The sequence below is a fragment of the Ammospiza nelsoni genome, chromosome 11, assembly GCF_027579445.1.
Source record: "Ammospiza nelsoni isolate bAmmNel1 chromosome 11, bAmmNel1.pri, whole genome shotgun sequence".
NCBI classification, from domain to species: domain Eukaryota; kingdom Metazoa; phylum Chordata; class Aves; order Passeriformes; family Passerellidae; genus Ammospiza; species Ammospiza nelsoni.
The window spans coordinates 17,628,794-17,653,672 of NC_080643.1; the positions used below are offsets into that span (position 1 = coordinate 17,628,794).

Sequence of the window (24,879 nt, forward strand, 5' to 3'; positions counted from 1 at the left end):
GCCCTGAGCATCCCACAGCGTTGTTTCCCTGCTCCCTGTTTCTCTGGCTGCACCTGGGAATGTTCTTTGAGCTGCTTTTGGCACACTGGATTTTCATTCCTGCCTTTCCATTCCAATTTCTTGTGTGTGGACTCCAGGGATGCTCACTCAAAGCTTCATTTGCCAAGCAGGACTTGTCTGTGCTGACACAGAGAGGCACAAACGTTGCCACTTGTTTTTTTTTTTCTCCCCACCATCAGGGACACACTTGAACTTCTTAAGGCTGGTACTTATTTTCCTTTGCTGTTTTCCAGAAAGGCATGCTGCAGCTGAGAGTTCAATAATGTGTATTTAGATTTTTAAACATTGAAGTGTCTCCTTGAAGACCAGGCTCTTGGTTTGTCCCAAGGCAATTCCCACTCTCAGATTTCTTTTGTGATGTGCAGAGGAAAAGTTGATAAACTCATTAATTACATCATAAACAGTGAACTCATTGAGGGGGAAAATATCCAAACCCAGGATTTCTCTTTAAATACACTGATTATTTTGTAGGTTTGCATTTTTAGAAGTGAGCACAAGAGCTTGAAGCCTGCGAGACTTGTCCTGTTTTTCCTTAGCTCAGTAGCAGAGTGCAGGCTCTGGCTGCTGGATCCTCCCAGAGCTGCCATTCAGAGCCTGGATCCAAATTAATCTTTGTTAGATGATGTAAAAACGGCAACAGAGAAACTGACCCAGGAGTCAGTGGCAGCAGGTTAATTCTTGAATAATTTCCATCACAATAGGAGAGGGAAGGGAAAAGGAGTGAAGTGGTGGCAAAGTGAGAGATTTTCATGCAAGTGTATATAATAAAGAGAAAGGGAAGATAAGGGCACCAAACACAGAGTGCATGGAGTCTCTTCCTTGCAAGGTTGTCTCCTTAAGCTCTTTTTTTAAGGTATTAAGAGTTGCAAGAGGCCAAAGTAATTTATATGGGGCAATAATTTCAAACAGGTTTTATACACCTTTGTAATAACATGCCTAAAGTATTGCCAGTTTAAAGCCTTCCCTTGCATGGAATAATCACTTTGAAAAAATGTATTATTCCCCAGCAGTAAAAGCATGGAAAAGCTGCAGTGTGTTATATTAATTCAGACATGACAAGAATAGAGAGCATGATACAAAGAAGTGCATTTGGAGGAATAATTTTTTATAACTGTTGGTCAGACCTACATAAGTTAACCAGGAGTTTACCCTTTGGGAATCAGGAGCTCTGTAATAATGCAACACAACACAGTAACGTGTACAAACAAAGAGACTGTGCAGGTGAGGAGACATTAAGTCAAGGAAAATTAATAGTTCCACAAATTAAAAATATTTTAAAATTAAGGATTAAAGGTGAAGGACTTGAGAGCTGTGGTTACTGGTACATGTGTACTTGTCTGAGTGTCATGGATGGTTTTCTGTTCCATAGTCTGTTTTCCCCAATATAAGAATGGTATTAAAAATCACTTCTCACAGCTTACCTGTAATTACCATTTTGGGAGAAAACCATCTAACATCCTTCATCTTTTAATTGTTTGCATCAATTTGTAAGGAAAACTTAAACCTGACCTGCTTCTGTCAGCTGAGGGTGAACCATTGTCCAGGAGTTCTTAGCAGAACTCAGTTACTGAAGTAACTTTTAAATATTTAATCAAATATTTTGTATTAAATATATTATATTAAATTTTAAAATGTTATTAAATTTTATATTATTTTATATTAATTATTCTATATTGAATATTAAATATTCATACAATATATTTATTTTCTTTTATTAGTTTATACTTTTTAATATTTTATTTAACTTTTTTTCAGGTATTGCTAAAGGAGAATGTGATTTTTTTAAACTCCTTAAACTATTGTCTCTTTCACAAATGGATGAACAGAAACAACTCTTACCATGGTGTTCCTTGTGGGCATGGAGAGTTGGTTCATGCTGTGTCAGATCATGCACTGTCACGTTCTCCATTGCTACACAAGGACAGGGAACGAAGAATGAATAAAACATTCTCTGTGTGGTGCTGGGATGGGCATTTATTCTGTCCTTGGTATCTTTATTCACTTACTTTTTGCTTTGCCCTGTTAAAGTGAGATGTAACCAATGGTGGAAAGGCAAAGTGAGCTGGAGAAGCCTCAGGTTTGTGTGCAAAGGTGCAGAGGGTTGGGGTTTTCCTTCCCCTTTTTCACCTCCTTCTGTCCTGTCCCTGCCCTTTACTCAACTATAAAATGCTGCAATATTTCACAGTCATTATGCCAAAAATTGCTATCTGGAAACCTTTGTTTGTCTTTGCTCTTCCCTGTGCAGACCAGGATTTATTGTTGGCTGAGCATCTGAACACAGGAGCCCCACTTTGCCATGAGCAAGGAGAGATTACTTGTCTTTGCACACTTCAAACTTGAGTCATGTCCTATAAATACACTGCTCATAACAAGGATTTAGGCATGAAACAGTCTGTACTAGTGCTTTAAGAAGCAATTTTGTGTTTTTCATACACTTGAAATCCATGCCAGGCTAATCTTGGAGTGCCTGTTCCAGCTTAGCAAGGTCACATCAGTGCTTTGTGCAATCACACATGTGAGTTGTATGTAACTTTTTATTAACTCCTCAGTGTGCTAAAAACCATGAATAATTCATTTCCCTGCTGTTTTTATCTAACCCTATGATAAATGAAGAGGAGAGGGGGGAAAAGATGAGAGACTGGTGAAGCTTTGTCATGTATGCCTGGCACTGAGGAACAACCAGCCCTGCCAGCTCACAGACCCCAGTAAGTTACATAATTAAAGGAATATTAATCTGTACTAAGCACATCTACCTCAACACCCCCTTAGAACTGCAATAATTACTGCTTTAGCAGAGACTCTGATTAATATATGTCAGTGCAGCCCATTAAAAGTAAGTAACGTGTATGTAGTCTGAGAGAATTTCTAAGGAGTAGATGAAGATTTTCTGGGTTTTTTTTTGTGTTGGTTTGGGGGTTTTTCCTTTTTTGTTTTTAAATTTTTCATTTTTTTCATTTTCTTTGTTGGTTGTGGGGTTTTTTTTTTTTTTTTTTTTTTTTTTTGTCTTTGGGGGTTTTTTTGCTGGGCTATGGAAGGTGGTTGTTTTCTGATGTAGGTTTACTCCTGTGAAATAAAGCAACCTTTTAAAAAATATTGTATCTTCATACCCAGGTTTGCTTTCTTTGATCTGAAATAACTGAGTACACCTTAAGCCTGTCCTCTGTGCATAAAGGCAGGTTACAGGAAGGGTGTAACCTCTGGGCAGGTGCTGCTCTGCCCTCTGTGAGTTGATTTGCTGCCTCATCTAAACCTTGAACATTTGCCTCAGTGCAGAAATTCCTGGATTTTCCCTACTGAAGCTCCCCTAACGCTGACTCAAACGTGTATTTTCAATTTTGCCAATTGTTGGAGACTAAATACAGACACAACTAATGAGCATTGGTTTAACCAAGAAATAAACCAGAGACAGGAGAGAACTGAAAGAGGAAACAGAGATAAACTTAATTTGCAGGACCAAGGCCTGGCTGCCTCCTTCCTGTGGGAACGGCACAGTCCATCTTTGGGACCTCCCTCTGTGCAAAGAGCTCAGAAAGGAAAAAGGCTGGAGAAAGCAGAGCTGCTGGGGGGAAAGTGATGGTGCTTATCCCAGGCAAAAACAAACGATGGAGCTGCAAAGGGGAGGATTTCTGAAGGGATTTCTGAAAGAGCCAGGGAGATTTCAGTCTGAGCAGTCACCCCAGAGCTGTTCTGGTCAGTGCTCACACCCACCAGGAGCTTTTCAAGGGTTGTCCCAGCTTTTGTTTTCCAGCACACCCCAGCTCAGTCCTCTGCTGAACTCCAAGATTCCTGAGCAGAACTGGGACACTGCCTGTGAGCAGGAACGTTTGTCCTTCCACATTCAGGAGAGATGGGACATCAGGTTTATTTCTTTCATTTTAAATTCTCCTACTCAATCAAAAATGGTTTATTTTGGTAGAGAGTTTTAAATGGAAATATGATACATAAAAGTGATGTTTGCCTCATTAGGAAGTGTTTGTGAGTGAGGACAGGGTGTGCATCAGCCTGGGAGTGAGAGCAGCCCAGCAGGACAAGACCATTTGCACTGAAGCCTGAACCATTCCTAGATATATATAAAATAAATAAATGAACAAATAAATAGATAAATAAATATTAGATACTAATATATATTCTATATTATATATTATTATACTATATGAATATACATTATATATTATATGATCTATTAAATAGATATTATCTACAATAAACATAAACATAAATATATACATTTACACATATATAAAATATAAATTTATACACATACATACATATATACATATACACATACATATATATACATATACATATATATACATATATATATACACATATATAATCCCATTGTAAGAGAATAACACTTCTCCCAAGAACTTGTTTGTGCTGGGATTTCACTTACATATAGCAAAAAGTTTAAACCATTTCTAAGAGGTAATTGAATCTTAAAATTTCAGGGACTGGGGGAACATTTTTGTACAATGCACTGGCATTCTGTGTCAAACACTATTCCCAAGGTAATTTTGATCCAACTGTCAATGGGAAACACTAAAGATAAGGGAGGATTTTCAAGATCAATAACTGCAGAAATTCAGACCACTCCAGAAAAGCATTTTAAAATAAAATTGATCCCAGTGTTTATCCATGGTTAATTAAAAGTTGTGTAGAAAGTTATACTGAGAGAAAAACTGTCAGTGTATTGTTGACAAAGTTCAGGTTTAAAGCTTTAAATGACAATTTTAATATCTACAGGAATAAAAAAGAATCAGAATTTATTGGCTGAGAAAAAAAAAGCAAGTAGTTTTTAACTGGGAGTAGTTTTTTGTCTAAAAGCTCTAGATCAATATAAATCAATATGTTGCTGAAATGCTATAATTCGAAGGTTGAATGAAAAATAAGGGAAGGTTTGTAATTCCTCCATCTGTAATGTAATCCACATGCACACTTTTGCCTTTCTGCTGTTTGCACTCATCAGTGTAATTTATGCCCAGGATCATTAGACAGATATATGGATTTAATTATAAAACAATATCAGAGGTTAATTCTTAATTAATCCTTAAGTGCATAATTTAAGTGTGTAGGCACCTTAAATTCTCTCTGCAGATAATGGAGAGGTGGAAGGGGGGAGACTGAAGGAGATCTGGAATTGCCAGCTGGGTGTGCTTATTTCTGTTTTCATTGTTTTAGGTCTGTGAGCATACATAAATATCAACAATATAAATACAAATAATATAAATAAAAGCATAAATATAAATATAAACAATATAAATATAAATGTATCCCACTCTTTGCAGAACTGAAGGCTGCAGGTGAGGCCACACAAATTCAGATCTGTCCCTGCTGAGCCATGCAAGGCCTCTGTGCTGCTGTTTAAGGTGAGTTAAACCTCACCAGCCCCTGGGACAGCTCATCCCACCAGGGCTTGGGTAATTCTGGGGTTAATTTGGGAGTGCTGGGTGATTGTAGGGTTAATTTGGGGATGTTTTGTACCTGAGTCTGACCTGTTCATCTCACCTCAGGGCTGGCTGGCAGTGGCTGTGAGGAGATCCAAGGTGATTTTTTATAAAATGCAGTGAGAAATAAGCCCTGGGCTCATTAGCAGGAGGTTTGGCCAGAAGCTGGAGAAGTGAAAAAGCAGATTTCACTGGTGATAAATTGCAGAGCAGCCTAACAGCATTGTTAACTTCCTTCTGCAGTGCCGTGGCTCTTCTGAGTGCCTCCAAGGGCTTCCTGATGGTTTTTCCTGGTATCTATGGCTTGAAGGAATCACTAAAATGCATGCTGACAGATCTGCCTTGCCCTGGTGCTGGTGTTAATTAAGACTTGAAGTATGAAAGGTAAGGGGGCTTCCTAAAAAAAGAGCAGGATTGTAATTTCCAGCCTTCAGTCCAAAGGAGATGTTGTGAAATGTTGTAATTCTCCAAGCCAGTGAATTATTCTTCCTCAAACAGCAGCAAGTGAAATCTGGCATTTATGAAATTAATCTGAGACCACATCTAGGTTGGTTTGCCTTGCTAAATTCACTTTATTTGCAATATAAATTTTATGCTATTGATAAATATTTTAGGTATTTTTGTGTAGTATTTTTTCTGGGAACTTCTGCTGCTACCATTGGTGACGAAAAGTATTTAAATCAATTATTCTGCTCCCCCTTGGGAAGCTGCTGTAGAAAGCAAGGACTGACTTGTAAATTTATAGGAATGTTGAGACAAATTTGCCAATACTCAGCAGGTTTTCCAGCACTGACCTTTAGTTGCTGCTTTGTTTTCACTGCTTTGTTTTTTTTAAATTTGATTTTTCTCTTGCTTCTGAAATGCTCTATGCCCCATGTCCAAGGATTTAATGCTCTGCCACTTCCAGGATCCTTGGTACTTGCACTAATTTTGCAAACTGGTGCCTATTTCAGTCAATCAGGATTTTTCTTGGAAAAGAAAGTAAAAAATTTTTTGATAGAAAAATCAAAAAGAGAGGGACATGTTTGAGATTATTTGTGATTATTATGCAATTTGAAGTTGTCTTTTCTGTTCTTAACTGTAAAATAACAGTACTGTGACTTAACATTTGGTAATTCACCATCTTTTGCCTCTCAGAGTATTGTCAGAGTTTTTAATCCAACACTTGAGCATTTTCCCTCGTGTACTTCAATGTTAATAAAGAAATAAACCAAAATATCTAAGTTGTTCTCAAATCAATGTCATCCTTACTAAAGCTTTTGCTTTTGCCAGCTGCTTTCTCACAATAATCTGTGGGATGAGTGGTATATAAAATTTGGGATTTTTTTACAGCAGTCTTGCTGCATCACTTAAGAGGATTGTCCAGGTGTGTGGCAAAAAGGTTTGGATATTGCAAAAAGCTCTTTTGCACAATTTACCCTCTGTATGTAAAAGAACTGTGTGACTGCTAAGGAGTGCAGGGGTCAAAAATGTTATCCTGCCCCCTTTTATATACATATAATTAGCAGATTATGACAAACCAAGTCAGATTATGCATCTGGAAAAACTAACTTGTGGCCCTTTCAGAAAAGATATAATTGTAATATCATGTTGTCACTATCCACCATATTCTTCTGACTTTTATGTTGTGGTGGCTTCAGGTTGACTGGTCAGGGTTTTTAATTTAATTAAAAAAAATTTAGAGTAAAGGTGTTGTGGACACCTTCATCCATTGAGTTCTAAATGAGGGAGATTTTAAATTTAATTTTAATTTTTTTTTTTTTTTTTAGAATAAAGGTGTTGTGGACACCTCCATCCATTGAGTTCTAAATGTGGGAGAAAATGGCCTTTTATGCTGTTCCTGCTTTTGGTTGCAAGATCATCAACTTTAGGTCATATTTAACAAATTACAGCTGGAGAATTGCTTCTGCCAGGGAAGCACCAGATTTGTTTTGATATTTGTTAGCATTGATAGAGAAATCCACTGGTAACTTTTAGTCAGTTTTATTTCTGTCAGGGTCAGCAGTACCAGCAGCCTGGGAGCTCTGTGTGTGACCTGAGGAATTGCTGAGCATCAGGTAGAAGTGGAAACGTCTCTGCTTTTTGTGGGGCTGGACCTGGGCCACAGCAAGGTCATTTCATGTCAGTGCAAACAAAATGTGCCCTTTGCACTTGACCCTTTTTGCTTTGATACTGAATTAGAACAGCAAAAGGATGGATCCAGAATATCCCAGTATACCTAATAATCCTCTGGTCAATCTGTATTTTTTCCAAACAAAGCGGAGGGCATGTTTTTGTTATCTTCTGTTGAAACATTAAATGCAAAAATCAGTTTCCTCACGCTGGTTGCTACAAGACATCATGGCAGTATCACAGAGTGTTTCACTGACACAGCCTTTGTCTGGCATTACTTTTGCTCTTAAAGCCAGCAGATATTTAGGACTGCTTGGCTTTTCACTGGCAGGCTGGTGTGAGGGTGTGAAATTACTGCAGGAGATCTCACTGGCGATTCACAGGGATACATTTTCTACTCTATCAGATGCTGGACTCGTGCCACATTTTGGTGGCATTTGATACCATGGGAGTTTTTCCTCAATAGAAGCCATGGCTGGGCCTGAACATTCTGCAGATGAAATGCCCCAATTTGTTGGAAAAGCCCCAATGAAATGTCCCAATTTGTTGGAAAAGCCCCAGTTTGGTGGCTGGGAGTGCAGTGTGGGCGCCCCAAATGTCCTCCCTGCTGCTCGTGTTGCACTCAGGGCTGGGTCACCACTCCTGGAGGCAGCACCTCTGTGCCTGAAGGGTGAGCACAGCTTTCAGGGCTGCACTTTGCTCTCTTGATGCACAAATTGCTGTTTTTGGCAGATTCAGAGTTCTTCATTCTCAGTGCTGCCTCTTGGCACCAGCAGCAGTTCAAAGATAAACTGTGCGTGCAGGAGGGCTCGTGGGATGGAAGATGCTCTGTTTATATGTGGCATCCAGACATCACAGTTGTGTCCTTTCACACACACATCTAGTTGTAGAAATTTCCCAAAGGAGGCTGAAACACCAATAGCTGCTCCATTCTCACATAATTCAGCCAAAATCCAAGCTCAACTGGCACCCATTGTCACTTCCTTTCTGAAATTTCCTTGAAAATCCTCTCCTGTTTTGTTGGTGTGGAAATTAAGCTGCAGGTTGTGAAAATGATGTGAAGCTAAAACCTTAGAAGGATAAGTCACTGTTGGGTTATTCAGACTTGAGGCAAGCACAGTGCCAGAGTTTAGTGATTGCATGATCTCTGCTCCTTTTCATTCTTTTGGTGAAGGAGATGCCCCCCCGCTATGCACACATTCCCCCTTTAACCAGGAAAATGAGAAGAATTTAAAGGAATCTCTAAGCATCACCTTAGGTGAGAGGAGGTGCAAGGAATTTAGGGAAAAACACCACACAAACAGTCCTAATCTCTAAAATATAATAAGAAGTGTTACATTTAGTCATTAGTTGATGTTGTTACTGTTAACATCACACTTTAAGTGTTTTTAAAACCTGTATGCAAGAGGTTGAGTTCCTAGAAATGCTGTAGTAACAGGAAAGATGTGCTGAGGCCCCTGTCATGTTTATAAAACACATGGGGACAGCTTCTAAAGCTGGCAGAAATGTACAAAATTCTTCTTCACTGTCTGCATGGGGAGAGATTTCCATAGGCAGGAAATGTTGAAATGAAGAAATCTGCTCTGTCATTCATTGATTATCAGAAGTGATAAACAGCCAGACACTTCTGCTATTTCACCATGGTTGACAAAATCAGTTGTGGGGGCTAAAAACATCTCAAGATGGAGAGCAAGCAAGGAAAGCAATCATTTGTTTGTGCTGCTGGTGCTATTAATTCCAGCTGCAGTAGCTGACCTTCTGAGGATGCTCTGATGTGAGAATCACATGATGGAGACTGCCCTTGTGTGGGAGATTTCAACCCTGAGCTCTGCTCTGGGAGCCTGGGGGTTTAACAGGTGGAGCTGGGTGTGGAATTCAGGATTTCTGTGAAAACAGTCTGGGGGATGTCGTGTTTTTGTGCAGCACAGAACTGCCAGTGAAATGCATTTGCAGGCAGCTAGTAAGGATGCACATCTAATGCTTTTCAAATGGCACTCCAATCATCTGCTTTAAATGATTAATAAGCACGAGCTGAAAATAGCACTGCATTTACCTAATGTTTGCATGATTATTTTTGTAAACTTTTCATTCAGGCTTTCTCTGCCATCTTTCTAAGCATTGTCAAAACAAAAAACTGCTGCTTGATTAGTTTTTCTCAGTTGGTTTGATCTTCCTCATGACCCAGGGAAATGTAGCAGGGGAAAGCTCCCTCCCTTGTTCACTCTCACTCGACAGTAGGCATGTGGTTTAAGATCAGATGAGAAAACCAATCTAGATATTTGCAGAATACTTACAGGTTTCTGATTTTCTTTCAAAGCTGGGAACTGAACTTGGTGAGACCTACAAGTCTGGATTTTGTTAACAGCTTGTCTGAAAGCTCTACAAATATACTGTAACATCTTCTCCTGGCTCTCAATAAGTTAGAAAGAGTTTTAAAAGATGTGGAGGGATTTGTACTTTCATGTTGCCTGTCCTACTTTTCCCTTTAGTCCTTGCTGAGATAAGGTTAAAACTGGAATTTAAATGGTGTTAAGGAAGAAGCCAAGATAGTAATCAGAATATAATTAACAGTGTATCATTTGTCAAACAACCAGGGCTGGGCAGCGCTGATATTCACCAATAGAAAGTGGTGGAATACTTCCAGTTTTCCAAGTAAAATGCTGGTGTTGTTCACTGTAGCAGTCTGCAGGTGCTGTGTGATGTGTGTGTATCCCTCAAACCACACAACTCCCATCCCACCTACCAAATACACATTTCTGCTCTTCAAATCCCCTCTGTCTCCGTTCAGCTTTGGGAACATTTGGTAACGGGTTTTAACTCTCAAGGTGAAAAGATTATGTGACACAAGAGAACTGTTATGAAATCTAACTTAAGCCCATGTGTAAAACCAGAACGTGTTGGTTAAATACCCGGCATTAACTCCTCTGGGAGCATTTCAAAGATGCCACCCTCTTTGCAAACAGAACTAGTATCTTCAAATCTAAGTCACAGGGTGGGGTTTTATTACTAATTTTCTAAATCTGGAGTGCTGATGCTCAGTCTGTGCAATGCACATCACCCGTACATCACAATCCCATTTTTTGTACTTCCCCAGGTGCTGTGTCCCAGGGCGGCACTCTCCATCTCAGAATCCGCGCCAGGCTTTCCCCTTGAGATTTTTACAGAATTCTGTCAGAAAACCGCCGCGTGTTGAGCAAAAATAAAAGCGAGAGGAAGGTGCTGGTGTCAAACGCTGGGTGCTGAACAGACGCGGGGCGCCCCAGAGCCGCGCTCACCTGCGCGCATCCCCCGAGCCCGCGCGGCGGCCGCGCACCTGCGGAGCCCTGAGGGAGCTCTGAGGAGCCCTGCGGAGCGGAGCGGAGCGGGGCGCGGCGCAGCCTCTCCCCGCTGAGGGGAGCCCCAGCCCCGCCGGGGGAGGCTCGGCTCGGCTCCGGCACCTCGCGGGGTGGGGAGAGCGGCGCTGCCCGCCCCCCCCGGGGCTTCCCCGCTAAGTGTGACGGAGCCGCCGCCTCCCGGCGCAGCGCAGCGGCCCCGGCGCAGGAGGAGGCGCCGTGCGCGGCCCGAGTCCCCGGGCGCTGCCGCCGGTGAGGGGACAGCGCCGGCCCCGCGCTCCCGGCGGCTCGCTCCGCTCGCCGACCCAGGTAGGAGCGGCAGCGGCGCCCCCGGGGCTGCCCCGAGCCGCGGTGACCTTGAGGGGGCGGCGGGAGCGGGGCCGGGGCCGAGCCCATCCCGGCAGAGCGGGGCCGGGGTACCGGGATGCGGCCGCAGGATGCGCTCGGGCGGGGATGGAGGCGGCTCGGCGGGGCGGGCGGGTCGGGCAGCGGCTGCGGGAAACCTCTGCTCTCCGTCCGGCCCGAGCCCGGAGGGCTCTCAGGGACGGGAATGGGAGCGGGTCGGGAGGCGGCGGTGGCCGCGCTGTGCCCCGGCCGGGGGCTGGGAGGCGGCCGTGGAGCCCCGCGCTGCCCCCGCCGCTGCTCACAGAAATATGAATTGGAGAGAGTCATAATGAGGTGTTTGCCCGCAGCCCCGCTGCCCGGCGGGCTGATGGAAGGAGAAACCCTCCCGGGAGCGCCCAGCTCCTGCCGCGCCGCTGAGCTCCGCTGCGGCCGCGCTGAGGCTTTTTGGGTTTTTCTTCTTCTTTTCCACGGGGGGATTGAAATGTTTCACAAGCAGTAGTTTCCAAAGCCTGGCAGTACTCCAGCGGAGCGTCTGGAGCGGTGGAAAGCCCGAGGAGAAGGCGGCGGGAGGGAACTTTGCCCGCCCAGGTGCCCGGGATGCGGGCTGGGGTGGCCGCTGCAGCCCCGGCCGCCTCCACCTGGGCATGGATGCCGTCAGGATGTGCTTTCCTACCGCCACCGACAGAATCGGCTCCTCTGCTGAAATCCTGGTGTGGAGACTGTACTGGAAACGTGAAATGAGGGGCACTGTCTCCGTTCTGTACCTTTGAAAGGCCTCCTGTATTGTAGGCGGAGAAAATCTCTTGTTTGCTGAATTAAATTGTGCCAAAGTTTATTTCTTTCTGTGTATTTCTTGCTGACTCTTTTCGCTGGCGTTTTTTTTTTTTTTTTTCCATCTTACTGTTCAGTTTTATCACATTACACCAACCCGATTCTGTGCTAATACTTTCTTCACTTTCTCTTTAATTAAAGCGTATTTTGTAGTAAAGTGCTATTTGAGAAGCATGGGTACCAAGATAAGGTGCTGGGAAGATAGGCAAGCTGAAAGCAACGTAGAGTAGGGCTTGACTGCTCCCAAATTAAGCTAAAATGTAAGTTTTTAACCGGCGTGAAAGTTGATAGTGCTGTAACTCAACTCCCCAAGAGTAAAAGGGAATCTTTTAAGGAATTCTGAGTGTGGCTGTAGATACTGTGAGCCCTGGTTATGTAAGCAGTGCTTTGAGTGGCTCTGCACACACACACGCTGTCATGTTCTCAGCAGCACTTTGCTTCTGACCCTGTCCCCTCACCTACATGGGACTGATTTTCATGTGCTGACTCAAGCAGCATTCAGCATTTTCATGACTTTTCTGTGGAGAAGAAGTGGTTTGTCTGTGGTATCTCGCTAAGAAAGCAGCTCAGCATTCTCTGCAGTGGCTTCATGGTCTGACGTTAAGCTCAGTTTTCAAAGTGAGCATTGCTCTTCCTAAAGCAAAATAATATGGATTAAATGCTCAGTTTAGTGTCAATATAACATAGTCACTTTAACACTTCGTGGAACGAATGCAGGATATTCTGTTACCTTGAATTCCTATTTGATACCATCACCAGCACTGTCCTTTGCCCGCATGCTGTAAATCCAGGACCGCAACCCCTTGATTCTCCAGGCTGTTGGGTGTGACATTGATCCAAATGTCTGGCACGTCTCTCTGTCCTGTAGGCACACAGTTTGGGGTGGTTGGGAGCGGGGCTGTGCCCCATCCTCACCCCCAATGAGCTGTAGCTGTGGCTGTGCCCCATCCTCACCCCCAATGAGCTGTAGCTGTGGCTCTGCCCCATCCTCACCTCCAATGGGCACAGCTGTGGCTGTGCCCCATCCTCATCCCCAATGGGCACAGCTGTGGCTCTGCCCCATCCTCACCCCAATGGGCACAGCTGTGAGCAGCAGGTGAGCAGCATTGAAGGTAACGAGGCAGGGGCACTGCCCAACCAGGGAAGGGAGCAGAGGGCACACAGGTGCAATGCATTAACACGAGGGGATAAAAGGCTGGGCTGAGAACAAGAAGGGCAGTTACTTGCAGCCTTCTGAAGTGGAATGATGTTACTGTGTTTGGGCAGACCCCTGAAGCCTTCTGAAGTGGTGAGCTGTTACTCTGTTTGGGTTGAAACTTTCTGAGTTTTTTTGGAGATACTCTGTGTATTGTGGCCATTTCTGCTGCAACATTATCACAACCTTATTCTTTAACCATTCAATTGCTTGCTTTCTGATCATGCTAAATATATTTTTAATGTTTTTGCCAAGCTCCATAGGGAGATAATGGGGACATTTGTATTGGTGTCCTGTGGTGCTGTGACCTCCATGGGTTTGGTTTGGAGGAGTGCAGGGAGGAGGCTGAATGGAGAACTATCATAGCCAGTGGGTTGGGGTTGGTTTGGCTTCCCCAAAGAGGTGTTGGGTGTTACTGGAGATGCCTCAGGTCTCCTTTCCTGGCCTTTGTCACTGTTTCAGAAGGCTCTGAGCCTCCTCTATGTCCCATGTCACATACCAGGCACCTCTGACGGTGTTAGCTGCCTTTTTGGAGCTGCCTGAGTCAAACCTGGTGCATTTGTCTGGCTCCTTATCCTTGGTTATCCAACAATAAAGCACCTTAGGTCATTCACCACAAAAACCTTGTGATGTGACTGGGAAGTTGGGCTGGTTGTCTGAATATTGATAACCCTCAAAGTGCTTGGAGTTTATCTGCATCAACAAAACCTGTGTATTCTGGTTATTGTAGGCAGTTTAAAGGGGAGCACATGAATTTAAAAAGGACTTTCTGATACTCAAAACCCTCTAAAACTTGGATTGTAACTTAAGGATAGGTTCAGGACTGCAGATGGGGAAAAGTCATCTGCATTGACCAGAGGAAAAAGCAGAGTAATTGTACAAGAGATAAATGATTGTTTTAGTGGCAATCTGATGGGAGATGATAGCAAAGGAGATAATTGGGAACAGAATGAATGTTTACATTTAAACAAAATTGTGTGGCTGCTGAAATCTTTTGAAACAAATGTCTGAACAAAGCTCAAACTTCTGGTGATGCTTATCCTTGGAATGTGTGTGTCAGGCATAAGAATTCAGTTTCCAAACAGCTTTACATTTAATGTACACTGTGCAGTAAATGGTTGCAATTTGCAAAGTTCAGAGTGGAACTTAAACTGTCCTTGGAAAGAAAAAGTTTGTAAAAAGTAAGTTAAATAAAAATTTTATGAATAGAAGTGGCAAATGCAAGAGGACAAGTAGTTTTAATTATCTGAGAAGAAAAATATAAGATATTTGAGAAAGGAAAAGTGAGAATGAACAAGAAAGATTTGTGTGTAACGGGACGGCAGAGGTGACAGCAATGAGTGTCACAATTGCTAAGATCCAGCTTGGTCTCAGTATACTCGCGCTACAAAATTTTTGGTTAAATCAGAATGACTTATTTATTGCTAAAGCCTACTCTGAAAAAAAAATGTTTATAAATGGACTTATTTAGCAGTGAAATATTTCAGATTTCCATTTTATGGGTGTGACCAATTTTTCACATCTATGTTATCTGAAGCAGCATTTCCTAAGGGGTGTGTGACTCCCATATTGCTGATGGCCCCAGATCCAGCAGCATGGGCTTGTATCCAAGGGTCATCATGTAAAAGGCTGTTTTTTCACCTCTTTTGGAAGTTATGCTCAGAATCCTTGACTATTTTGTAACATCTAAATAAAACAACTGGTGTGCTGCAGGGGCGCCCTCCACACACTGGAATGTAAACCAAAAAAGCTTTAAATATTTCTGGGAGGCAGAGGTTGCTAGAGCTTTAATTAGTGCAATAGGAGGTGTGTTTGGAGAGTTCATTTAACACCTTTAGCTGTGCAGAAAAGGCATTTCTGAAGAGCCTGCTCAGGTTAATGCCCTCGGTGCCTGCAGAGCAATTCTCCTGTGGATGCTCATTTATCTGCTCCCAGCCTCTCTCTCCCCTGACCCAAAGCCTTGCACTGCTGGGTTTTACAGTCCCTCCATCACTCCTGCTCCCATTCACACCCCCAGAACTGCTCGAGGCTGCCCCGTTTGGGGTGCCAAAGGCTTGGGAAGGCAAGGTTGGGGTGCCATGAGGGAGCAGTGGCAGTGGGGCTGTGTGTGGGGTTGCCCAGTTGCCATAATACAGGGACCTCTGTTTGCACAGTGAGTTTATTCCCTGGGTGGTGGAATGCCTTTAAAAGGTCTCAGCAGGGAGGGTGTTCAGAGCCAGACCTGCCTGATTTCATTGGTGCTCTGAGGTGTTTCTGCTGTGGGATTGTGTAAACACAGAAACTGGCGCAGGGGCTTGCATGTTCATCAAGGAGTGATGCTAATTGTTGAAGGGATGGGGTTTGGAGCTGCAAGGCTGAATCACATTTTCCCCTCACACTCCAGCAGAGTGACCTTGGATGCACATTTCAAGTTTTGAAAACCTTGTGTGTGTTGTGAAGCCAAAATAATGCAGCTGTCTCTGTTCAGAGTTTCTATCTCAAAGATTGATAAATCATTAATTCCACAGTGTTTGGGGAATTGCCTTTAGCCTGACTTATTTATTAAAAAGGCTCAAATAGCTTGTATTGAACTTATGAAAATTATACCTTCTCTAAAATCATCCATCAGGGATGAAGATTGCTCCAAGACATTGCAGCTGCTGCTGCCCACTCCAGCTGCATCTCTTCATGGAATCCTTTAGGATTCAGGAGTTTACTGGTGAACAGGATTTCTCCTGATGCTTTATCAGTGATCCTCATGCCCAGCACATTCCTTTTGTTATCTCATGATGAGCAGAAGATTCCAAACCCCTGGATAGCTTTCCTGTGCAGAAAGAGTCACCTTGAAAGCATTTGCTGATCCTGTGGATTCTGTCCTGCTTATTGAACAGCCATTCTTCATTAGGGGCAGTAATTCCCACTGATGGGAAATCTTCCATCCTGGAAGGTGTGATTGCGTTCAGAACAGCTGAAAATACAGACAAAACATGGCAATATTTTAGATGATCCAGCATTCCATTTTTTGTGACTCGGGTAATTTGTTAATATTTTAAAGTTTTTTGTACTGCTGTTGTTATTTAAAGAGGTTAATACTGTGTAAGAGGATTGAAATAATAGGAATTGTGTTTTCAGGGAATGTTCTCTGTAACCCATACTGGAAACTCCCAATAGGTTGATGATGGGTTCCTAGAAATTATCCCAATCGGCATTCCAGAATATTTTTAAGCAGAAGTATGAATGAGGAGATTTATGATAATCAAGATATGCTATCATCAGGTTTTTTTTGCAATTGCTGAAGCTTAAAGTAATTAGCAGAAAAATTAAGAATTACGTTTTTTGTCATCTGATGAAAAGGATATGTGCATTTTTAGGTGCTGGCCTGCAGTTACAGGAAAAGCATAATGGAAGTTTTGAGAAGAAATTTCATTATTTAAAGCTAATTGATGATGTTATTAAGTTTATTTACAACTTCATTGAATTTGTGGCCTTAGGTTCAAATGCAGTGTTAATGCTTTACTTTAGTCTACAAAATCTTCATGCTCACCAGCATTTTTCTCATGTGTGAAGTATTTTACAAGCCTTAAATCAGTTTATGTGAAGTAAAAATAGAAGACTGGCCTGAGTTTTAGCCTATAAACAGTAGAAAATAATTACATGAAGACGAAATGTTAAAATTCTACCTGGAAAAGATCTATTCCACATCATTGGGTTTTTCTTAATTACAGGAGGTGTCCAAAAGCCCAGATAAGAGCTAGGCCCATTTTAAAGTTAAGCTTGAAAATGTCCCAAGAATCAATCTGGAAGATGTAGAATGATTCTTCTAGAAAGGTTAAATACTCTGAAAAATTAATGTGTTATCTACAGCAGCCCTGGTGGTTCTGTGTCAAGTGCTAAAGGATTGGAGAGCAGCAGGAACAGGGAAATGCCATTATGGGCTGTGAAGGTTGGTGTTAATGGGTGTGTTCCCTGCAAAGATACACCATTACACTGCTTTTTGTGTCACCCAGCGCTGCTCCCCTCATATTTCCCCTTGGCACTGCTGACATTTATTGCTCCCCAGCTACATAGGATGACAAGACAGAGTTGCATTTACTGTGAATTTTCTTGTGATTTTTTTTTTACCACTCATGTTCTGCAAGTTTCTGGACAGTGGAGAAGAATGGAAAGGTTACTGTGTGAGTGTCAGCCCTGTTAGACATCCTGGCACGAAATATGGCATTTTTAAAAACACCATTATACTGTTTTTTACTTATAGTCACCTGTGGCTTTTAGAACCCTTCCAACAGAACTCAGCTGATTTCTGTTTAGTGTTTTTCTTGATGTTAAGATTTGCACTTGTTCTGCTTGCACTTCACTTTTCAACAAGTCCTTCAATGCTTCTAGTTTGAATTTCATTCTAGTTTGAATTTCATTCTAGTTTGAATTTTGATCTTGTTTTCTTGTGGTTGGAGATGATATGAACCCTACCTGTTTCCTTCACAAACGTTTTTCTCTCCTAGCATTTTTTAATGTATGCACTGAGTTGTGAGATGAATTCCATTGGCAGTGAGTTTTAGCAATCACTTTTAATTTGGGTGGTTGTTTGGTTTTTGATTATTTTTTTTTTAAGAAACCACACCCACTAAACTGCAATTTCCTATCAGTCCTTGCACCCCATGAAAATACCATGTTGGCCAGTTACAGAAAGCCTTACTGCAGCCAGTCTGGTACTGGGGTTTCCCTCTGTAGTAGCCCAGTCACCTTATCAAAAAGGAAATGTCATTGCTTTGATGTTCTGATTATTTTCAGGCGCTTAATCCTTGAGGTACCTCCATGGTGATTTAACTTGTTCCAGTGTCCTCTGTGGTGTAAAAGGGAGGTGGTTGAGTTTGCAGTTTCTTCAGTTTAGCTTTGCTTCTCCTTTTGGAGCTGCACACTTGGAGTTTTTGCCTCTGCACTGTCCTTTGGGAGCTCTGCCCTCCCCCTGTGCATTATTGAATATAATAGCTAATGTTTGGGGATGGCTTTGGGTAATTCCTTAAGTACTCTGGGGTGAACTTCATCATTCTCTAGCAGACTGAGTGTGTCTGGCTGCTTTTGATACTTTTTAGCCTATTCTTTCTTTTCTTCAGGCCTCTGGTCCTGTCTTCCCCGTGAAAATCACTTTAGAAACATTTTTGCTTTTCATTATCCTTTAGAAGGAAACATAAAAGAATATGAAGGAAGTACTGAATGCTTCAGCTTTCTCTTTGCCATCTGTTATTTTCTCTCCTTTCCCATTAAATACTAGAGCCTCTGCTTATTCTTTTCTCCCACTTACTTCTGTTGTATTTATAGATCCTTTTCCTGTTGCCTTTTTATGTCCCTCATTAGTTGTTGATCCTTTTGTGTGTTGGCTCATCTGGATCAGAACTGAGCAGTTTGTACCATTCTAATTCTTGTTCTTTGTTGAATGTTCTTGTTTCACCTTTTGTACAATCTCTTCTGCAAGTCAAAGCCTTTGAAGTTTCTGGGTGTAACAGCCTCTCCCAGTGTTTCCTATATTCCCCCTGCACTATTTTATACACTTTTCATTGGTCATTGTCAGTTTTCCTGAATTCCTTGATCCTCCCTTTAAGAGATGTCACAAATCATTTGACTGAGTTTGCTGAAGTTGCTGCCCTGAATTCCACTTCTTTCTTGTGCTTCCTTTCAGTGTGTCACTGGTCAGTTCTCTTTGCTTGTGATGATGCTCACTTGAAATGTATTGCTGCCCTTAAGATCCCAGCCAATGCTTTCCCTTAAATCAGAATAAAATGCAGCTGCAGCCTTAGCAGCACTTCCATGCTCAGCCCTTTATCTTGTTAGCACAGCTCCAACTTGGTGATATCCTGGGTTTCCTCCTCAAGGAAAGACTGAAAAAATGCAGGTGTGTGAGGGCTGTGGCGTGGGATGGGAGTACAAATTGTGTGTGTTACCTGCTTTGTTAGGGGACATTTTGTGCCTCCGTACTATTTACTTGTCCTCGTGGGCTGTTGTTTCAGATTTAACATTCAGCTGTTACAGAGTGCACATAACCTGCCTGCTTCAAGGGTTAATTAATCACTACTTGTAAAGCTGCTGGGAATTTTGGATAGAAAATGCTGCTGTAAGCACAAAGCTCTGGTTGTATGTGTAAGATATTTGTAGTGTTATTCAATAAGAGCATTAAAGCCATTTACTTATGTATAAGTGAAGTGTGATGTGTTCTACACATACACAACCAAGTCTATTCTGTACATCAAAATATCAGGTTTTTTGCTGCTGTTCTTGAGGACACCTTTCTGAGAACCTTTGCATTTCAAGTAGGAGAACCTGCCTAGAATCAAATGCCCTGTAGCTAAAATTTCATCTAGTCCTAGGGAGAGAATGTCTAGACTTAGTACCAAGGGCTGTGTTCTTGTCAAGTAACATTTATGGCCTGATTGTCAAATAAGTTATTGATAATGCAGTGGGAAGGCTTCATACATTAAGGGCAGGATTTTTAAAAAGACGAGAAATGGAAGCCAAATGGAATTTTAAGTCTTGTTGGCTTGTCAATGGGATTTGTGCATCCCTCAGTTGGATGTTTTTGAAAATAATGCTGCAAATTGGTGACTAATAGAGATCTTTCCATGATAATGGCTTACAAGTTACCATTAATAATTCAGCTGGAGGTTATTGCAGTTGGGCTCAGTACCTCCTGAAAATGGTGAAAAGCTTCTCTCTGTGATTTTAGTGGCTTTGGGTTATTGGGCACTCTGATGAAATAATGTGCTTTTGAGGGATGATTTTGCCCCTTTCAATGCATCTTGGCAGTCAGAACGGAAAGTCACGAATTACAGGAGAAATGGATGCTGGAACCTCCTTTAGTGCTGTTCACATGCTAATATTTTAAGGGATGTGTAAGATCCTGTCCCCCTGAGCTCGGGAGGAGTCAGGCAGAGCGAGTTCCTCAGTGGAAGATTTCCACAGGCAGAGCTTGGCAGTGGATTTCCTTGGGAAGTGGCTGTTCCTGCTGTGCGGCACAAGTTCTGCATCCCACAGCCCTGTAATCTCTGCTCTCCCTGTAATCTCAACCCTCCCTGCATCCCCCTCCTCTTCCTGCATCCATCCCCTCCCGTCCCATCCTCGCAGCCTCATCCCATCTCCCTGCATTCCCACATTCCCCCCATCCCATCTTGTCCCATCTCCCTGCATTCCCCCCATCCCATCTCGTCCCATTCCCTCATTGCCCGCATTCCCCCCATCCCATTCCCTCATTCCCCGCATTTCCCCTATCCCGTCCCATCTCCCCGCATTCCCCATCCCGTTCCCGCAGCCCCTCCCCGGCACAGCCGCAGCCGCCGCTGGCTCGCACCGCTCCTTCTCCATCCTTCCCCGTCTGCCTCTCCTCTGTCCCTCCGTTCTCCACACAATCGGCACGGATCCTTTCCCTGTTATCCATTTCCATTCCTCACCCTCCGTTCCCGGCTGCGCTAAACCAGGGCTGCCGGCTGACCCCGCCGCTTTTCTCCAGCCGGGTTTTCAGGGATCCCAGGAGCACAGCTTTGGGTTATCTGTGTGTAAATACTGAGAACCTGTGTGTGTTTTTATGGGGAACATAAGATCTGTAAAACGACAACATATATATATACATTTATACAAAATTTTATATAAACACTATATATATAGTGTTTTTAAAAAAGCAGATGGAGTATTGTGAGATTTCTGAGATGTGGATTTTTTGTCTTTATACCAATATCTGTGAAAAGACATTAATTAATCAAAACGAGGATTGGTGTAAACACGTTCATTAACACTGAAAGATGAGCTGATAGGTCCGGATGCCTCTGCAGTGGAGAGATTTATTTTTCCAAGTGAAAGCACAGAGGTGCTGGCGTTGCACTGGAGTCATTGGGAAGTGTTTCAGTGTTTTCACTCGGTGCTGCTCGCAGTCTGCCTCTGCAGCAGCACGGGCTGCTCAGCACTGATGGCTTCTCAAGCTCAGTGAAATCCTGCCTCAGACCTGACTCTGCCCGAATTTCTCTGTGGAACAGAGGATTGCACAGCAAAGGACACTTGGGGAAGTTGGAATGAACATTTCTGGGTGCACACATCAGTGTTTGGTTCCTCTGTGGGTGTTTCAGTCCTGGAGTGGGGTGGGATTTTTCATCCTGTTATTCCATACAACTTCTGGCTTCATGGCTTTGCTACCATTCAGCCTAACTTTGTTTTCTTTTTTGGCATATTTCTGTGTAAATATGATGGAAAAAAATATGTAATTGTGGAGGAGCTTATAATACCCATTCTGATTTGAAACCTGTGACTTCTGGAAGGAGATTGCAGCCCTAAAAGGTTTGCTGGGGGGGGGGGGGCATAGAGCAGGAAAAGCCATAGGATGGCTTTAAGTGTGGAACAATAAAACCGGAACAAAAAGCTCACTATAAATAGCAGCCTGGTCCCAGCTCAGTGAAGTACTTAAGCACATGCCTAAATCCCTCCTTGTTCAACAAAGCACTTACATGTGCACTTGAGTTCTGCTGGAATCAAGCAGTGGACATCAGGCCGGAGCGCTGGGTGGGATTTGGGGCTGTGGGGGCACACAGACCCAGAGAAGGGTGGCTTTTTATAGGGCATTTCTGACCCCAGAGAAGGATGCTTTCCCCCACAGCCCCTGGTGTGCTGGGAGCCTTTGTGGGTCAGTGCTTTATAGGGAATTCCTGACACCGTATACTGACCAATTAACTTGGAGAATGAAAGTGTTGCAGAGCAATTGTGTTATGATATTCCAACAATTGTGTTCTTGTGTTGTTTGCGAGTTGATCAGAGTTAATGACAACTGCTGCTTTTGTGATAGTAGGACCTGTATGATCCACTGAAGTGAATTTCCATTTTCTTTGCACAACCGGTGCAGTGAGGATTTTCCTCCTGACATCAGAGGCAGCTGCACTCAGGAGTTCAGAATTGGGTTTCTCCATCCAGGTATCCCAGTTAGCACTCACAAGGAGTCTGCAGGTACTTCTAAAAACCATTTGTATCTCAGTTTTAAAGTTACCTTCACAAGATCTCTTACAAAGGCCTAATTTCACAAAACACACCATCTCTTTTCTTATAAGGAAATCCAGTTTACCATTTCAGTATTGCCCACTATTCTACAGGGATCCTGACTATTGACAGCTATTTTTAGTCATCTTATCTCTGGAAACGCTCCACATAAATTCCACAGTGGTTGTTGTGGCTGGCTGGATCCATCAAAAAGTGAGAATTAAAAACTGTATCTCAATCATGTGAAAATAATGAAAATACAATATATCCTGTTTTTTTAACAGCATGGACATTTACAGCGAAACAGACAATTTTTTTTTCCATTTGTAGGAATAAGAAGGTTCTAAAACTTAGATTTCCACTGAGATGGAAGCTTCAGTGTGTCAGTCCCTCTTCAGGGATTCTGAGGTGCAGATTGGCTTTTGAGAAAAAACCTGCCCTGAGTCCCTGCTCTGACTGACAGTGCAGCTTTCACATCTCAGATCACTCCAAGTTAATCAGCCCAAGATTCCCCAAATGAATTTCAGAATATTGGTTATCTTTCACCTTCGCAGCTGGGATAATTCTTAAAAATTTTCTTTCCAGTGGAAATCTGGTTGAACTAATGAGTGGTTGGACTTTTGATAAAGCAAAGGTTTGACTAAAAAATGTTTTGATAAAATAGAGCTACCACAATGATTTAGTGGAGATATATATATATATATATATATACACACACACACACATATCTGTCAAATGGACCTGGAAGACCACTTGCAAAAATATTCTTTGAAGAATTGTGGCTGTTTAAAAAGAAGTCTGTAGAGCCCAAGTCATACCTGGTGCTGATTGTCAGTCACGGTGCTGGGGCTTTGTTTGCTTCACTGTTTCTCTGTTGAGCAAATCTGTGTACCTGTTTTGTGGGGGTTCTCTAAATCTCCACCAGGAAAAGCACACTGTAAGAATGGTTAATTCAAATGTTATATGTTTGAGCTGATTAAAGAAATTCTAATCTGGATCCTTATGTAGGAAGTTATAAAAGGCTTTCATAATTTAAACCAGATCAAGTCTATAAAGTCATAATAAGCTCATGTAAATCTCCCCAGTGTAATAGTTGAAAATTTTTCAATTCTATAATTAAAAACACCCCTCTGTAAATATTTGAGTGAAAGTCCCTGGTTGCTTTGCGTTCTGTTTGATTAGGGCAGGTTGAGGAAGGGCCATTTTGGGCTGGTACAAACCCCATCAGTGCCAGGATGGGCTCTGGCTCCATGGGCTGCCCTTGGCACTTTGAGTTACACAAAATGGGCTTTATCCCTGTGAGCTTCAAACGGGGTGAGTGGCACTCTCTGTACCAGGGATGAAAATGTCCGTTAGAAACGGGATCAAAACACCCAAATCAGGCTGCAGAATGACACACAACTTCTGTTAAAATTAATGCACTTTCACTATGAGATGTAATTAAGCAGGTTGGTGGACAAGAAGCTAATGAGCTGATCTTGGTGAAATATGCAGAGAGAGTAACTTCCATCCAAGTAGGATATTGCCAGGGAAATGACAGATTAGAATGGAAATAAACTGATGAAGTGTTTGATGGTCTGATGTTGAAATGTACATGCAATGAAGCAAAGGAGTTCTGCAAAGTATAATTCTGTCAGGCTTCCTCTTTGCTGAAAAGAACTGCAGCATTTTTAATTAAATGTTCTGGAGCTGTTTTGTTAAAGCTTCATGGCAAATAAATTCTTTCATTGTTTGGTCAATGGTGGGGCCAGAGGCCTTCAAGTCTTGCCTCCAGGAGAAGGGAAAATATTTTAAGCTGTATATAAAGGACCATAACTAATTTTCAATACAAAAAAAAGTTCATAATTTTTATCAAGAAAAATTATCCAAGAAATGGAATTGCCTTCTGTTCCTTTTAAGGAAAAACCCCATTTTTCAAAGACAGAATTTTTTATATATTAGGTAGTATTGTGAACAAAGCTGAACAAAATGGTCATGCTAATTTAGTTAACAAAAATATTTAATAAAGGAAAAAGCATTGGGGAAACATGATCAGTCATTAATTCCTTTGCAGTGCCTTATGTGCATTTTTTTCTGCAGAAAGCTTTCAGCTGACTTTAACCTAAGCAAGGCTTCATCACCTGGATCCATCCTCCAGCTCCTGGGGAAATTGGAATCCAATTGCATTGTGCAGCAGATTAGGGGTGGGTTCAGTGATCAGCTTGCAGGGCAGTGCTGAGCTGGGGCTTGGCTCTGAGTGCTCCTCTGCCCCAAATCCAGGGCTGTGGCTTCTCCCTCCATCCTTCCCTTCTGTCCCAGACAAACCTACAAGGGAATCTGGAAATGCACACCCAGGGCTGAGCATGGCAACAGCGGGCAAAGAGTTCTGAGAGAGGAAAAATGGTTCTGTCAGCTCAGAGCAATTTATGTGCTCATTCCCAATTCCTCTTGAGCGTGGAAGGCAGGTTTCCTCTGGCCACACTCACGGCTCCTGTGTGCCTGTGTCGTGCTTTGGGGTTTAGGATGGACGGCAGCTGTTTGTACTCATTTTCTCATCCTCACCCAGCAGCTTTGTAGATGTTGAAGGTGCAGTGAC

The 24,879-nt window shown here is 42.6% G+C and overlaps 1 protein-coding gene across 2 annotated transcripts in view; it reads left to right on the forward strand.

Annotated features, from left to right (window-relative positions):
- Nucleotides 1–11,156: 11,156 nt before the first annotated feature.
- The window catches only part of ATP2B2 (ATPase plasma membrane Ca2+ transporting 2), a 404,082-nt gene continuing 390,359 nt past the window's right edge, over nucleotides 11,157–24,879 (forward strand). For both annotated transcript variants that reach the window (XM_059479819.1, XM_059479820.1), the window contains exon 1: nucleotides 11,157–11,260. The gene's annotated coding sequence lies outside the window, so the exon portion shown is untranslated. The remainder of the gene's footprint in view (nucleotides 11,261–24,879) is intronic.